The sequence below is a fragment of the Thalia democratica genome, unplaced genomic scaffold (assembly GCF_965202585.1).
Source record: "Thalia democratica unplaced genomic scaffold, ktThaDemo2.hap1.1 HAP1_SCAFFOLD_865, whole genome shotgun sequence".
Classification (NCBI taxonomy): domain Eukaryota; kingdom Metazoa; phylum Chordata; class Thaliacea; order Salpida; family Salpidae; genus Thalia; species Thalia democratica.
Genome location: NW_028139817.1, coordinates 16291 through 32893, shown reverse-complemented (window position 1 = coordinate 32893; position 16603 = coordinate 16291). Strand labels below are relative to the sequence as shown.

Sequence of the window (16603 nt, the reverse complement as noted above, 5' to 3'; positions counted from 1 at the left end):
CTAGTTTGATGTGTTGTTTTATAAATAAGTTCTACACAAATTAACAAGCATTATAAAATGGATTTTACAATTATCAATGTAATTAATAGCTCTTAGCTTAAGTATTAAGTAAGATAACATTAGACTAAATTGTTAGTTTTATCATTATGTTATTTAATAGATAGCATATTTTTATCAAAAAAATGTGCTCAAAGCAATTTTAATGAATCTTGTTTATAATTTAATTTAAATATCAAGTATATTTTGTGATACTTGATTATGGGGTAACTCATAATTCGTTTAACTTGAGGTCTAAATAAAGCTTTATATTTATAATGAATAGTATATTTTTATTAAAATAATGTGCTTTAAGCAGTTTGAATAAATATCGTTTGTAATTTAATTCAAATTTCAAGTATACTTTATCTTGATGCTTGATTATTGAGCTTCCCGTAACTCGTTTAAGTTGAGGTCTTAATTAAACTTTATATTTTTAATGATTAGTATATTTTATTAACTCGGTGTAACTAGAACAGCAACTGATGCTGAATTGAACAAAGCTTACAGAAAAATGGCCATGAAATTTCATCCTGATAAGAACCCGGGAAATAATCAAGCTTCTTAGAAGGTATTCTATTGGTTCTACGTTGACAGTTCAATAACTTACTTTACTTGATTTAAAATATTTAGTATCACTAAAATTTGAATATAGTACTTTTTAGAAAAATAATGCATTTTTGACTATCTTTAGATTTGAATGCTGTTAAGTTTCCACTGTTAGAGTATAAAAATCTTATTTAAACATTATATAATTTATTTAAGTATTCGCTTTTTATTTCTAATAGAAATTTAGCCTTTACATTTTTTACACAGTGCAATATAGAATAACTTTCATCTAGAAAACTAATATATAACGGTTCAGAAAATTTATTTTATATTAAATATTTAAATTAAAATGCCATATCTTGTAATTTTAATCTCACAAACACTACAAACTTCAACAGTTAAAGGATATTTTCTTACTTAAATCTACTTTATACTTTAAGCAACTTGTCTCACAAACAAGTTTCGCACAGTTCAAGAAAATATTCTTTACTAATATCACATTACTTAACTTTTTTTCAAAGAAAAATGTACTACAATTCAAGGAAATATCCTTTACTTATATCACATTACTTCTATATTTTCTTTTTCAAACAAACGTACACAACAGTTCAAGGAAATATCTTACGCGTACGAGGTTTTGTTAGACGAGGAGAAGAGAGCACTATACCACATGGGGGGCGAGCAGGCGTTGAAGGAAGGAGGCACTAACCAGAATCAGGGAACGGACTTTTTTGACTTTCGGTTCGGTTTTGGTGGAAGTAAGTTGTTGAATTTTATGCTCGAAAACATTGCAAAACAATATCAAAATATTGCGAAAATTAAGCGATACTGGTACCATTTTATACTTAAAAATATCAAGTAGTTTTAGGATAAATTTGATTTCAAACAAATTTGTTTATAGATATCGTAGTAAAATACTATTTCTAACACTTCGATATTACAATATGATAAAGGCTTACAATCCAAACGCTTTTGGTAGTTATGTAGTTATCGGTATTTGTTTTAACTTTTGTTTGTTTCAAGTGGGTGGGCGACGCGTACCGGCGAAAGTAGCGGACGTCGTGCACGAGCTGAAGGTCTCGTTGGAGCAAATGTACATCGGCGCCACCAGACGGCTGAAAATAAACAGGAAGGTTGTGTGCGAGCAGTGCAGCGATAGAGGGGGTAGCAACGTTAGAAGTTGCAGGGACTGCGATGGTCAGGGTTTCAGGTTCATCCTGCAGAATTTGGGAATGAACATGGTTCGACGGGTGAGTGTATTAGTATTGTATTATGTATATATAATGTTTTTGTGTATAATCATTAGTACTTTATTGTATGATCTAAACAGTTTAAATATATGTCTGTTTAGAAATATTTTTTTGTAAGAACACTGATGAAATTTTTCAATTTATGAACTACTAATGTAAACCTATATTTTAATATTGCTTGTTTTCAGGTACAACAAACATGTCATTTTTGCAACGGTGAAGGAGAGATTATCGTTGACAAATGCAAGAATTGTCATGGAAAAAAGATTCTAACCCAACCCAAAATCATTGAAGTTCATATTGACAAAGGTTTTATTTTTTATTAAAACTTATATTTTTATTTATAACATTGTAGTTTGTTTTAAATCAAACAATTTAAGTTTTCATTTAATTAGCTATGAGGAGATTTTTATTTATTATATAGTTTTACAGTTTATTATCAACAAAACAACGTTTCACTCCTACATTGGGATATTCTATTTGAATAAGGTTTGTATATTATTTACAATAACTGATGATTTTCTATATCCGAATATAGGAGTGAAACATTGTTTTTTTATCATTTATATTTCACACACGGTTTATTTCGAAAACATCTTAAACTAAAATAAATAAATAAATAAATGTGTCTTTTTTAATTATTGGTTACAATAAAAACATAAATAACTTGTATGAGATAATCAAACCATTTAATTACCAAAAATTATTCCGAGTTTTCACAATTTGAGCAGATTAAGTTCATAAAGTCTCATTAAATTCAACTGAATTCTCAAACAAAGTTAGCGTACTTATTCAAGTAGTCTTTATTGTTTCAAACAAAACATAACATTTTTGTACTTAAACAGGAATGAAATTAGGACACACGGTCAAGTTCGTGGGCGCGGGAGACGAGGAGCCCGGCATGATCACAGGTGACGTCATAATCGGGTTGAAGCAGAAGCCCCACGACGTTTACACGAGGAACAACATGGACCTGCACTTGCAAATTGATATTTCCTTAAGTGAGGCGCTCACCGGGTTCCAGCGCGTCATAAAGACTCTGGATGGAAGAAAACTTCTCGTCACAAACGGACCCTGTATGTAGTTGTTTGTTTTTTTTAATTTAGTGGAAATTAATATTTTAAAGAAGTATAGTATATTGTAAATTTTTGTTTAATTTTACTAATGATAAATTGAAGAGAAAGAAAAATAAACATAAAAATTAAACAGGCCAAAAGGTCTAACCAGCATTTAAGTTTAAGTTATTAAACACTCTTACCAATCTAAAAAATTTAAAAACAATCACAATATGAAAAGATCAAATTTTCATAGGTGACATCAAAGACGGCTGCTTGGTGAAATACATAAATGAGGAGGGAATGCCGAAGCACAGAAACCCGCTGGTAAACGGAAGGATGATTGTGAAGTTCGTTGTAGTTTTTCCACCAGGCGGGTTGAAGGATGAGAAATTGTTGAAGCAACTGGAAGGCCTCCTCCCGCCCAAGAAGACTGTTGAGGTTGAAGATAATTACGAAGAAGTCACTTTGGAACCGTAAGTTGCTAATGTGAAACAATTACCATTTTAATTAATGTTTTTAGCTGATTTTAAAATATATTTCTTAACATTTTTTTATTTATTTAAAATTCATTATCTTAAAAACTTTGTTAAACATCTCTTCTTTTTATCAATTTTTTAAATAAAAAGAATCTTCTTTAAAATCTCTAAAGAACATGATACATTAAAAGTTTGATTTTTCAAAATGGAAAATAACGTCAATCTAAAACATTAGTTTTTATTTCAGATGTAATATTCTACCATCTCGTGCAACTGATTCACAAAACGATGATTCGAACGAAACAGATCCAGGACAGCAATTTTTCCGTAGATTTTTTAACTTGTAGTGGAAAAACTTAACAAGTTGTGTTGTGGTTAAAATTAACTTTTATACTTTAATTATTTTAGGAAATTTATTTAGTTGTCTTGCACATGTCCTGGACATGACTTTAAACTGTATTCAACTGTATCCTGGTGTATGACTTGATGATCGAAAAGTTTTTTCGTACTTCAGGACCTAAGACCAAATATTTGAGCGCTTTTTTTTTCGTTCAATAAACAATAAATATTTGTTTACACTCTTAGTTAATAAACTTTAGTTAGTTAACAATCAAAGTGCTTTAAGAAAATATTTTTTAATGATTTTTAAGCTTAAACGGTTTTTCTTAAACGGTCTTAAATACATAGTATGTACTTATAAAACTTTTGTTTAGTTTATAAGTAATAATAAGTTAATTTATAATTTATTTTCAATTATAGAACCACTTTGCTAAGAATTTATGAAGTCCATACTGACTTGATATTTCTAATTATCGTTTCTGTAATGCTGAATTGTAAGCGTTTTTAATATCAATGTAAACTACTTGAATACATATGCTTTTGAGATAAGGAACTATCCATGAATATAAGCATATTAATGATTGAATGTTTTACTAGCGGTTAGGGACAAAACCAACTTTATAGATATTTGAGCTCCCATCTTAAACTTTATATATGGTGATTTTAATCTTTTGAGTTATAAAAAAAGTAAACTTAAAAGAAAAGTCAACAACTATTACACTTAAAACATCATTTACTAATTTCAACAAAATATATAGGCACATAGTTATTGACAGTAGTTAGTGTTCAATGTACAAATATAATAAGACTTATATTTAAGCTTTGAAATTTTAATATTCAATTTAGCTTATTTTTCATCGTTTGAATATATTTTTTGGGGTTTTTTAGCATGAAATTTTGTGCAAGAAACGATGGACAAGTTTATTTTAAAGTATTGGTAAGTTTTAAAAAAAGTAAGAAAAAAATTCCAAAAAAATTATACTTGTTCATTATCATTCAATTTTGATGGTAAAAATTTTGCATATTTTTAATGATATTGTAATTTGCTATAAATCAAGTAATAGAAAGTTTTTCAACTTAAGTAGCTTTAAAAAGACCATTATATTTTACTTTCAAAGTTTATTATAAACAAAACAATGTTTTACTCCTATATTAAGATACAAGAGATCTTCAGTTGTTAAGATAAATCAAAACAATTGAAGAAAAAAAAAGTTCAAGGTTTATATATAAAAAGTATAATAAGTAAAACTAAATCAAAAAAGCCAAAATATTGAAAGGCTTATGGTTTTAAAAACTTATATTTATAACTAAAACTTGTTACTATAACTGCATTAATTTTTACTGTGAAGTATGAGATGTAAGTGTCAAAATAGGTTATATAATGCCTATTATAACTTTAATGACTACGTTTGTTATGGTTTTTAGATAAAAGCTATATGTTGTTTAACAGTTTTTATAATGAATTTAACTTTTGCTAATAGCTTCATTAGTGTTTTGTTATGTGTTAAACATAGTTTGTAAAGTTAAGCTAAGAAGCCTTAATGTCTTCGTAAGTGTTTACTAAAGTGTTTATTACACCAAAATATCTCATTAAAACTAGAGTGAGCATTATTTGAAAACTAAATAAACAAACCAACAAGTTTGTATAGTAAGTTACATAAACTAGACTATTAATCTCAAGTTTATGGTTATTATATTAAATCAAAGTTTGATTTAAAACATTTAAATTTACTTATACAGATTTTGTTTTAGCAGTTTAAAACAGTCACAAATACAAATCTTTTACAGAAAGAAAATTTTAAAGCTGAAGAAAAAATATAGCAGAGATATTTGCTATGAACACGGTTCGAATACTAATACCTGCTAATTGTTTCTAACTCATATCATGCAAATAGATAAAAGTTTGAAAGGTATTTAAAATAAAAAATAGTGTAAATTCAAAGATTTAAAGTTTTAAAGCTATTTTATGCTTATTTTTCATCCTTTTTATAAAGTGTTTGGTGTTTTTTGAAGCAGAATTCGGTGCTCGACATGATGGTAAAATTTATTTTTGAAAAAAACAAGGTTTAAAAAAGTTAGAGCTAAAAGTTGAAAATTAGCTTAAAGTTGTCAAAGCGAGAGAAGAGAGACCTCGTGAATGTCACCAAGTGAATTTTTTGCACAAAGTTTTTATTTATTACGTAATTATACAAAAATTCTGTTTGCAGAAATTTCTAAAAATTTGCAATTCATTTTAGAAAAGTTTTCTTGAAAGTGGTAGGTCATCAAATTTTTACTTTAACTTTCTTTACTTATGTACTTTCAGAGTTTACCTTTTATATGTTTCTTTAAGTAATAAAAGGTACTTAAAGTACAAGCACATACAATTCAAAACCAATGACAGTTAAAACTTGAACTGTTTATGAATGAATAAGAAAGAAAACAAAACAAATCTACATCATCTGCATGTTGTCAAAGTGATTTAAATCAACAGTGTTCTACTTTATTGTGATAGTCATGTATTTTATTTTCTTTTTGTTCACAACTTCAAAGAAAAGTCTCTACCTGTATGTTGAAAAATTGTCTTAAATCAACAGACTTCTACTTTATTTTGATAATCATGTGTTTTATTTTCTATTTGTTCACAACTTCACAGTAAAGTGTTTACCTGTATGTTGAAAAATTGTCTTAACTCAACAGTGTACTACTTTATTGTCATTATCATGTGTTTTATTTTCTTTTTGTTCACAACTTCAAAGAAAAGTCTTATATCTGTATGTTTAAAAAGTGTCTTAAATCAATAGCCTTTTACTCATGGTCATTTGTTTGATTTACTTTATATTCATAAACTCACTAAAAAGTCTTGTGTTGAGCAGAAACAAATTGGGCATCTTTATTTAAATGCTAGATCAACCATCTTTATAATCCCTAATCAATCCTCAATACTGCTAACCATTTTGGTGAACCAAGTCAGTTCTTGGACTATTGCAGCTATTAGTGAGGTTAGTTTTAAATACTTAAAAATTATTTAATTAAATATTGTTTTTGTAAACATAGAACATCATTAATATAATTTAGTGCTCAAACTCAATTGATATCAACTAAATGTAAAGTACATAATGCTGTAACAGCTTTTGCTGCTTAGTTTCTAATCAAATATAAATTGAGCTGAATTTTACAAGAGTACAGTTTTTGAATTAAAGACTGGCAACCCTGGTATTCATATTGTTAGTAATTTTTTAAGTAAATGTTTTATTATTGTTATTTAATCCACTAAGCAATTGAAGCTATAGAGTAAAAAATATGAGTTACATATTTTATTACATACAAACATATAAGAACACAAAAAAAATTAAGAAAGCTTGATCAACTGACTGATATTTAGTTTGTGTTTTTATATGTTTTTATAACTAAGTTAGATAAAAGTCTGGTTTGTTTCAGTTAGTTGTAGTGATTGTAATTAAAAGTGGTATTAAAATTCATAGTTTAAATACATTATAAAATTAATAATCATTAAGTGGTTATTATAGTTGATTGAGTTGTGATAAGTAAACTGTAACTAGCTGACAAAAACCAGACTGTTGTCTGACTATACATGATGTTTGAAAAAAGACTATGTTTTAAAGACATGTTAAACTAATTTTCTGGAACGTTAATAATACTTCAAAAAAGTCTTTGTCTGGAATTTTAATTGTGACATTATAAAATAGTGTATCATAAGTATTTGTTTCATGTTCAACTTGGTGATATGTGTAACATTAAGCCAAATGTTTTTTGTTAGTTTCGTCTAAACCAGTGTTAGTATATGAAATGCTGTATAAAACAAACACTTATGATATACTGTTAGAAAGTGTCACCATAAAAATTCTTATGAAAGATTATTTAAACGATTAATAGTTAGTTTTTTATATAATATACAAGCATGTTAACTATATTCTTTGAACAAAAACTGTTCAAACCATAACAAGATGTTTGTTAAATGTTTTTAGAATTATGTAGTACAGTGTAATAATTGATAATGCTAATTTAGATAAGAGTCTGGTTTGTTACTTGTAGTGGCTTTAGAGTGTATTTAAAAGCTAATAAAAGAAAAAATGTAAAATTGATATTTAGAAACAAATGTTGATAACCCTTTAGTGTTTTACAGAGCTATGCTAAACAAACTGTGACTAGCTGACAAAACCAGACTTTTATCTGACTACATATGATTGTATATAGACATGCTAAACTTTTTTTTGGAACACTACTAATAGTTTAAAGTAGCCTTTGTCTTGAATTTGTATTGTGACATTTTAAATTAACATAGGTGTTTATTTTATCTCAAACTTGATACAATGTAGTGTTTTTTGGTAGTTTCATCATTTATACTAGTAGATAGTGTCACAATAAAGACTCTAAACAAAGAATATTTTGATAAATAATAAAAGTTTGTTTTTTATATGGTATACAAGCATGTTAACTATTTTATTTAAACAAACTCTGTCAAAAACTTGTTAAAAAATAAAATCACTAATATTCCTTTTGGATTGTTTATAACATTGTGTAATAACTCAAGTGGTACTTCTGTTTTATTGGTTAAACAATATAGTTTTTGACAGGGGTTGTTTAAATTTAAATATGTTAGTAATTAGGTAAGGTACTTTAGGGAAAATCCCCATTTGTGAAAAAATTGTGTGGGGGCTTAATAACTTAGTGCGTACTTCTTAAATTGCGTACCTAATAGGAAACACCTTAATACATTGTTACAAACTAAACCATGCTACTTCATGTGAAAAATAATTTTTTTTTTTTTTAAATTTGTTAACTACTTGCATCTTGTGGAGTTCTAAAGTCCGGCTACAGTTATAACGTCGCTTCTGATTGGCTAATATATTACAATTCTTATTGATTTTAAGTAATAAAACTTGTTTTTCATTTTATTTATATGTAATTTGGTAGTTGTTTTTAATATTGTGCTGTTTTATCACTTCACCTCATAATGTTATGAATGAAAACATATACAAAGCCTTACAACTGCAGCCGACCCACTTAAAATATGGCTTAACTTACCTTATCTAATTACTAACGTATTTAAATTTAAACAACCACTGTCTAAAACTATATTGTTTGACCAATAAAATACAGTACCACTTGAGTTACTACACAATGTTATAAAATATCCAAAAGGAATATTAGTGATTTTATTTTTTAATCAGTATTTGACAAAGTTTGTTTAAATAAAATAGTTAACATGCTTGTATACTGTATAAAAAACAAACTTTTATTAATTAGCAAAATGTTCTTTGTTTAGAGTCTTTACTGTGACACTATCTACTAGTATGAATGATGAAACTACTAAAAAACACTTTGAAATAATGCTGCACAATACATAGTATCAAGTTTGAGATAAAATAAACACCTATGTTAGTTTATAATGTCACAATAGAAATTCCAGACAAAGACTATTTTGAAGTATTATTAATATTCCTGAAAATTAATTCTATCATGTCTATACAACATAGTCTTTTTAAAAACATCACATATAGTCAGACAACAGTCTGGTTTTTGTCAGCTAGTTACAGTTTATTTATCACTATTCTGTCAACTATAATAACCACTTAATGATTATCAATCTTATAGTACATTTAAACATTGAACTTTATTACCACTTTTAATTATAATCACTACAACTAACTGAAACAAACCAGACTTTTATCTAACTTAAATATATAAACATACAAAAACACCAACTAAACATCAGTCAGTTGATCATGCTGTAAAAATGTTGTTTGTGTTCTTATATGTTTATATGTCATGAAATATGTCACTTATACAGAAACATTTTACACTATTGCTTTAATTGATTAGTGGATAAAAACATAATAATAAAACATTTGCTTACAAAATAAATAACAATATGAATACTAAGGCTGCCAGTATTTAATTCAAAAATTGTACTCTTGTAAAATTCAACTTAATTTAAATATAATTAGAAACTAAGCAGCAAAAGCTGTTAATGCACTATGTTCTTTACATTTACTTGATATCAATTGAGTTTGAGCACTATATTAATGATTTTCTATGTTTACAAAAACAAAAATTAATCAAGTAAGTAATATTTAAGTATTTAAAATTGAGTGTTACTAAAACATTAAGTGCTTGGCAACCTTGAAAAATAATCTTGTATGACATTTATTTATCTTAATTAAATAAGAAACTAACCTCACTAAGAGCTGCAGTAGTCCAAGAACTGACTTGGTTCACCAAAATGCTTAGCAGTATTGAGGATTGATTAGGAATTAGAAAGATGATTGATCTAGCATCTAAATAAAGATGCCCATTTTGTTTCTGCTCAACATAAGACTTTTTAGTGAGTTTATGAATGTAGAGTGAATCAAACAAATGACATTTTTTCTAAATACAGGTAAACACTTTTCTTTAAAGTTGTGAACAAAAAGATAAAAATACACATGATTTCATAATAAAGTAGAAGTCTGTTGATTTAAGACAGTTTTTCAACATACAGGTATAGACTTTTCTTTAAAGTTGTGAACAAAAAGAAAATAAAATACATGATTATCACAATAAAGTAGAATATGCTGATTTAAGACAATTTTTCAACATACAGCTAAAGACTTTTCTGTGGAGTTGTGAACAAAAATAAAATACATGATTATCACAATAAAGTAGAAGACTGTTGATTTAAATCACTTTGACAACATACAGGTAATGTTCAATATACAGGTTCTTTGAAGTTGTGAACAAAAAGATAATTAATACCCTTGATTATCATAATAAAGTAGAAGATTCTTGATTTAAAGAACTTTGACAACATGCAGATGATGTAGATTTGTTTTGTTTTCTTTTTTAGTCAAGCATAAACAGTTCAAGTTTCAAATGTTATTGATTTTTTTCATACTATGTCATTGGTTTTGAATTGTATGTGCTTGTACTTTAAGTACCTTTTATTACTAAAAGAAACACAGAACAGGTAAACTCTAAAAATACATATGTAAAGAAGGTTAAAGTAAAAATTTGAAGACCTACCACTTCCAAGAAAACTGTTCTAAAATGAATTGCAATTTTTTAGAAATTTCTGCAAACAGATTTTTTGTATAATTACGTAATAAATAAAACTTTGTGCAAAATATTCACTTGGTGACATTCACAAGGCCTCTCTTCTCTCGCTTTGACAGTTTTAAGCTAATTTTCAAATTTTAGCTCTAACTTTTTTAAAGCTTGTTTTTTTCAAAAATAAATTTTACCATCATGTCGAGCACTAAATTCTGCTTCAAAAAACACCAAACACTTTATAAAAAGGATGAAAAATAAGCATAACAGAGCTTTAAAACTTCAAATCTTTAAATGTACACTATTTTGGAGCTTTAAATACCTTTCAAACTTGTATCTGTTTGCATTATCTGAGTTTTAAACAATTAGCAGGCATTAGTACTCCAAATATGTTCAAAACAAATATCTCTGCTACATTTTAAATTTAAGCTTTAAACTTTTGTATCAGCTAAAGGTTTACATTTGTAACTGTTCATTAACTGCTTAAAAAAATCTGTATAAGAGAATATAAATATTTCAATTCAAACTTTGATTTAATATGATAATCGTAAACTTGAGATTAACAGTTTAGTTTATGTAACTTACTGTACAAACTTATTGATTTGTTTATTTATAATGCTTCACTATAATTTCAATGAGATAATTAGTAATAAACACCTTAATAAACATTTACAAAGACATTCAGGCTTAGCTTAACTTTACACACTATGTTTAAAACATAACAAAAAACTAATGAATTTATTAAGGAACGTTAAATACATTAAAAAAAAGCTGTTAAAGAACAAGTTATATTGATATATTCTACAAACAAAAGTAGCTTTTATCTAAAATTATACCAAATGGAGTCATGATAATTATAATTGGTTTCATATAACCTAGTTTGACACTTACATTTCATACTTCAAAGTTAATATCAATGCAGTTGAGTAAGAAATTTTTGTTTTAAACATTGATTTATTAAGCCATAAGTTTTTCAATACTTTCATTTTGTTTTACTTATGTATGTTTTATCTTTTTATATACCTTGCATTCTTTTCCTATGACTTTTTTTGTTTTGTTTTTAACAAGTGAAGATCATATATATCTTAATATAGTTTAATAACATTGTTTTGTTTATAATAAACTGTGAAAACAAAATATAATGGTCTACATAAAGCTACTTGAGTTGAAAACAAAATTAACTTAAAGCAAATTACAATATCATTAAAAATATGCAAATTTTTAACCAACAAAATTGAATGATTATGAACAAGTATAACTTTTTTTGGATTTGTTTATCTTTTTTTTTTAAACTTGCCAATACTTAAAAATAAACATTTCCATCGTTTCAGGCGAGAAATTTCATGCTAAAAAAACCCAAAAAATTTATCAAAACGATGAAAAATAAGCAAAATGGATCTTTAAAACTTCAAACCTTTAAATGTACACTATTTTGTAGCTTTTAATATGTGCTGGAAGTAAAAGGATAGAAAAACATATTTTCAATGCATAAGGCCTTTTTTCATTACTGCTTTATTCCAAGTAAGGTTTCAAAATTGAAAATTCAGCGATTTTCCTTAAGACTTAAATTTAGCACTATTTCTTAGGTAAAAGTTTAATGTAAGTTACAAAAAAAAAAACACTTCATCAAGTTTATAGATAAGTGTAGAGTTTTTATCTTATGTGTACACTGAAAAACTTATCTACATGATTTGACTGTATTTCTATGTGTAGTCAAATAACTCGATAATGTAAACTTTTAGCACTTGTGAATACTATTGTTAACTTAATTGACCACTTAAAAACAATATTATATTCATTTATTTGAACAAGTATTTGTGAGCTGCGGAACATTTGAACTAATTTAGCTCCAATAGAATCTTTTAATGAACTCTTAAAATTGTAACACAAGTATTCATATTATTGTGTTTTTTAAATTACATACATAAATTTGTTCATGATGGAAAAAGGAGCATATTTTACCTATCATGTAAATTACATATTAACTGAGCTAAAACTTATCATGATATTTGAACTGGCATCGTTCAAAAGTAAATATATGTGAACTTATTGCTAAATATAGTTTTAAACAAATAGCATTTCACTTAATCATAGTTATTTCAGTATTATTTGTCAAGTTTCACTAAAAATTTTACTTTTTTAAGTTTGTGTTAAGTTTTTCATTTATAACATAGTGATAAAACTAACCAATAATCAAACATTATCTTACTCAGAACTTAAGCTAACAGCTATCATTTACATTGAAAGTTATTGAAACTTATTAAAAAAACTTGTTGATTAGTGTAGTACTTATTTATAAGTTAATTTAGTATTAAAGAGGACATTTGGTTGAAATAAGTATGATAATAAACACATATACAGACACCAATGTTAAGCTTAACTTTACAAACTATACTAATACGTATCAAAACACTAATAAAACTGTAAAGCAAAGTAAAAAACCTTTAATAAACTGTTAAAGAACAAATTACACTAACAAACTCTATAAAAAAGTAGTTTTTATCTAAAGACTTAACCGGCTGTAGTCATTATAAATTATGCAAATTGATATGCAACAAAATCGAATCAAAATGAACAAGTATAACTTATTTTCTTAATTTTTTTAAACTTGCCAATAACTAAAAATAAATATCTCCATCGTTTCTGGCAGAAAATTTAATGCTAAAAAATACATAGAAAACTTTTTTTAAACGATGAAAATTAAGGTTTTCTCAAACTTTATATTCAAGCTATGTTTTTATGTAAAATTTAGACAGGAAAATTGACTTTATACTCTCTTCTTTTGAAAACTTTAATCTGTTTTTAAACTTTTATCTATGTTTTTTTAAAACCTTTTTTTACTTTTAAATAATTGTTACCACCATGTCGAGCACCAAATCCTTCGTAAAAAAACACCAAGCAGTTTAAGGTTAAAAAATAAGCAAAATAAATCTTTTAAAACTTGAAACTACATTTTTTGTCTGTTTTAGAGGATCTTTAAAAGTTATATTTTTCAATAACATATGAGCTAAAAGTTGAAATAAATAGCTGATACTAATATATGAACTATGTTGATAGCAAACATCTGTGCTACATTTTTAATTTCGGTTTTAAACTTCTGTTAAAATTTAAATGTTTTGTATAGACAATTAAACGTATGAAAATGAAACAAACATTAAACGTAAAACTATATAACTTGTTAACAGTAATAAATGTATAACACAAGAGTATACGAACGAGGAAATTTATGAAAATATAAAAACTTTTATACTTTATTTATTCAACAAACAAAACTCAATAAAGTTGATTATTTTAGCGCAACAATCGAACACAAATGTTTATCGAAAATATTATATATAGGTTTATTTTTGTTAACTTCCATTAATTCAAATATTCAACTCCATAAGCATTTTTAGTCAAATATTCTTATAATAAGAACAGCAAGTTTACCTTAGTGATATAAACAAGCTAAAGTAGTTTTTATCTGAAAACTAGACAGAACTGTAAATATGAAAATTTATGCAAATTTTTGAGCAACAAAATTCAATAAAAATTAACAAGTAAGTTTTATTTTGAAATTTATTTATCTTTTTTTTTTTAAACTTGCTTTTTTCTAAAATAAACTTTACCATCATGTCAATCAACGAATTCTGCTTAAAAAAACACCAAACACGTTATAAAAAAGATGAAAAATAAGCATAATAGAGCTAAAAAACTTCAAAGCTTTGAATTCACACTATTTTGTAGCTTTGAATATCTTTCTAACTTGTATCTATTTGCATGATATGAGTTAGAAATAATTAGCAGGTATTAGTACTCGAACTATGTTCATAGCCAATACCTCGAACTCAACTAACGGTTTTTATTGTGTTATGTATGCTAAAATCAGTAGTTCTTAGAAATTTTCGTTCAAAAACATTAAAAAAAATTATTATAATTAAAAGAGCTTTTAATTGATTTTATTTTTATGTTAGCACTAAAATATAAATTAAGGATATTAACCAATAATAAAGCAACAAATTCTGATTTAAATATACTCCAATATAATCAAATCAACCAAATTGTAAACAGGCACAACTGTAAAAGTAGAAGAACGAACTGTTGAAGACCTTGTGTAAGTTTACATTTAGTATTTATATTTACCGAAAATAAAACTAAATAAGCTTGTCTTGTTTTGATCTTTTAAAATTTGATAATTATTTAAATAACATATTTAAGGATATGCAGCATTTTTATGTGCAGTTTACCTTTTTATTATAATTGAAAACGTCGTAATGCTTTTGCTACCGAAACCTATATAACACATAAACTTGCACATTACTATTTATATATATTGATTTAAAACTATAAAAAATTAATAAAATAATTCATTAAGTGTTGTTTTTTCTTTTCACAGTACTTTTTTTTCAGACTTTATTGGTTTGGCAACGATCATTTGAATTCCAAAAATGGTAAATATTTTAAGAAACAAGTAAGTTAAACATGTTATATAAAACTATTACTGTTTTGTATTTATTAGCATAAGTGAAAACCTATTATGCTGGCACCCAATAAGGCTTATCTATAAAGGTAAAAGGCCTAATAAAACTAATAATTAGTAAAGTTCTTAACGGTGTCCAAAACTTTCTTTTAAATGTTAAAAATTTTGTATTTAGGAAATACTAAAGCGGCTCTATCAAAAGATATAACTGTAAAAATTGTTTCAGACTTTAAAATTTTTATCAAAAACTTTATATGACAGCTGGCATTAAATTGAAAAATGATGAGATATGTTTTGAATATTTATCTGAAAAAATGTTAATAATTAGCTACGTTTTTTGTTTAGAAACAAATTAGTTTTTCGAAATTAGTTGTAATATTTTCACAACGTTTAAAAGTTTTGTTGTAATTAATCATAATCGTTAAAGCAAAAATGTAGCATCTTTTGAAAAATTGAATAATATATTGAATCGTGGTTATACGATATATAATATGAATAAATCAGTTTACAAGTAGTTTTTTTAATTTTATAAAGCTTACTATTATAAATAATACTAAGTAATAATAATATGCTTACTTGTTCTGTAGTTTACCAACAAAAGCTGTTAAAACAATTTATTCACAATAAAGTAGTATATAAAACGGTTAAAAATTAAATATTTTTATACGTATTTTTTTTTGCTAAAAAATGTCGCAAACAAAGTGTTTTTATATCTTAAGTTGATGCTGCTTTGAGGTTGGAAACTGTCAACAAAAATCTGCGTACCACGACGTATTAATTACTGATGACAAATCGTAAAAAAAATTAACAAAGTTTAGTTTTAAAAGATTAAAAATTATGATTTTAAGTATGTACACATTTTAACTATGAGTACACAAAAGTGATAGTTTCAGTTTTGAATCAAATTTTTACATTAGAATTTAACATTTTAAATTTTTCTTTTTAAAAACGTATGCAACCAAGTTATTTTTTTTTCAAGCTTTTCCAAGGTTTTCTTTTAAAAAATTCTGCAACTACTGAAACTACCAAACTAATCTTGTTTTGCTACTGAAGATAACGCTGATACCATAAAGTAAAAAGGGCAGCACCTTAAGCTTATCATTTATTGATTTATTGGGCAAATTAGCATTTTTAATTGATCAGAGTATTTCATTTTAAAGCTTTACTATAAAGCTAAATTTAAATTAATTCTACTTCAAAATGTTTAATCATAACAGTATATTTATAAAATTATTTTCAAAGTGATTTTAAAAATGGTTAGGAATGAATATATAAGTAAGAAAAGTAAGCCATTAATAATACCAAAAGAACTAAAAACAATTGTTTTCTGTTTAACTTTAAGCTATGTGAAACCGAACAAGAATTTTTTTTTTTAAAGAATCAAGCAAAATTTTCCAATAAGTAGTA

At 25.9% G+C, this 16603-nt stretch overlaps 1 pseudogene; it reads left to right on the top strand.

Moving 5' to 3' along the window:
- The first annotated feature begins 510 nt into the window (after window positions 1–510).
- On the top strand, window positions 511–3696 carry LOC145847278 (dnaJ homolog subfamily A member 1-like; annotated as a pseudogene).
- The last annotated feature ends 12907 nt before the right edge of the window (window positions 3697–16603 follow it).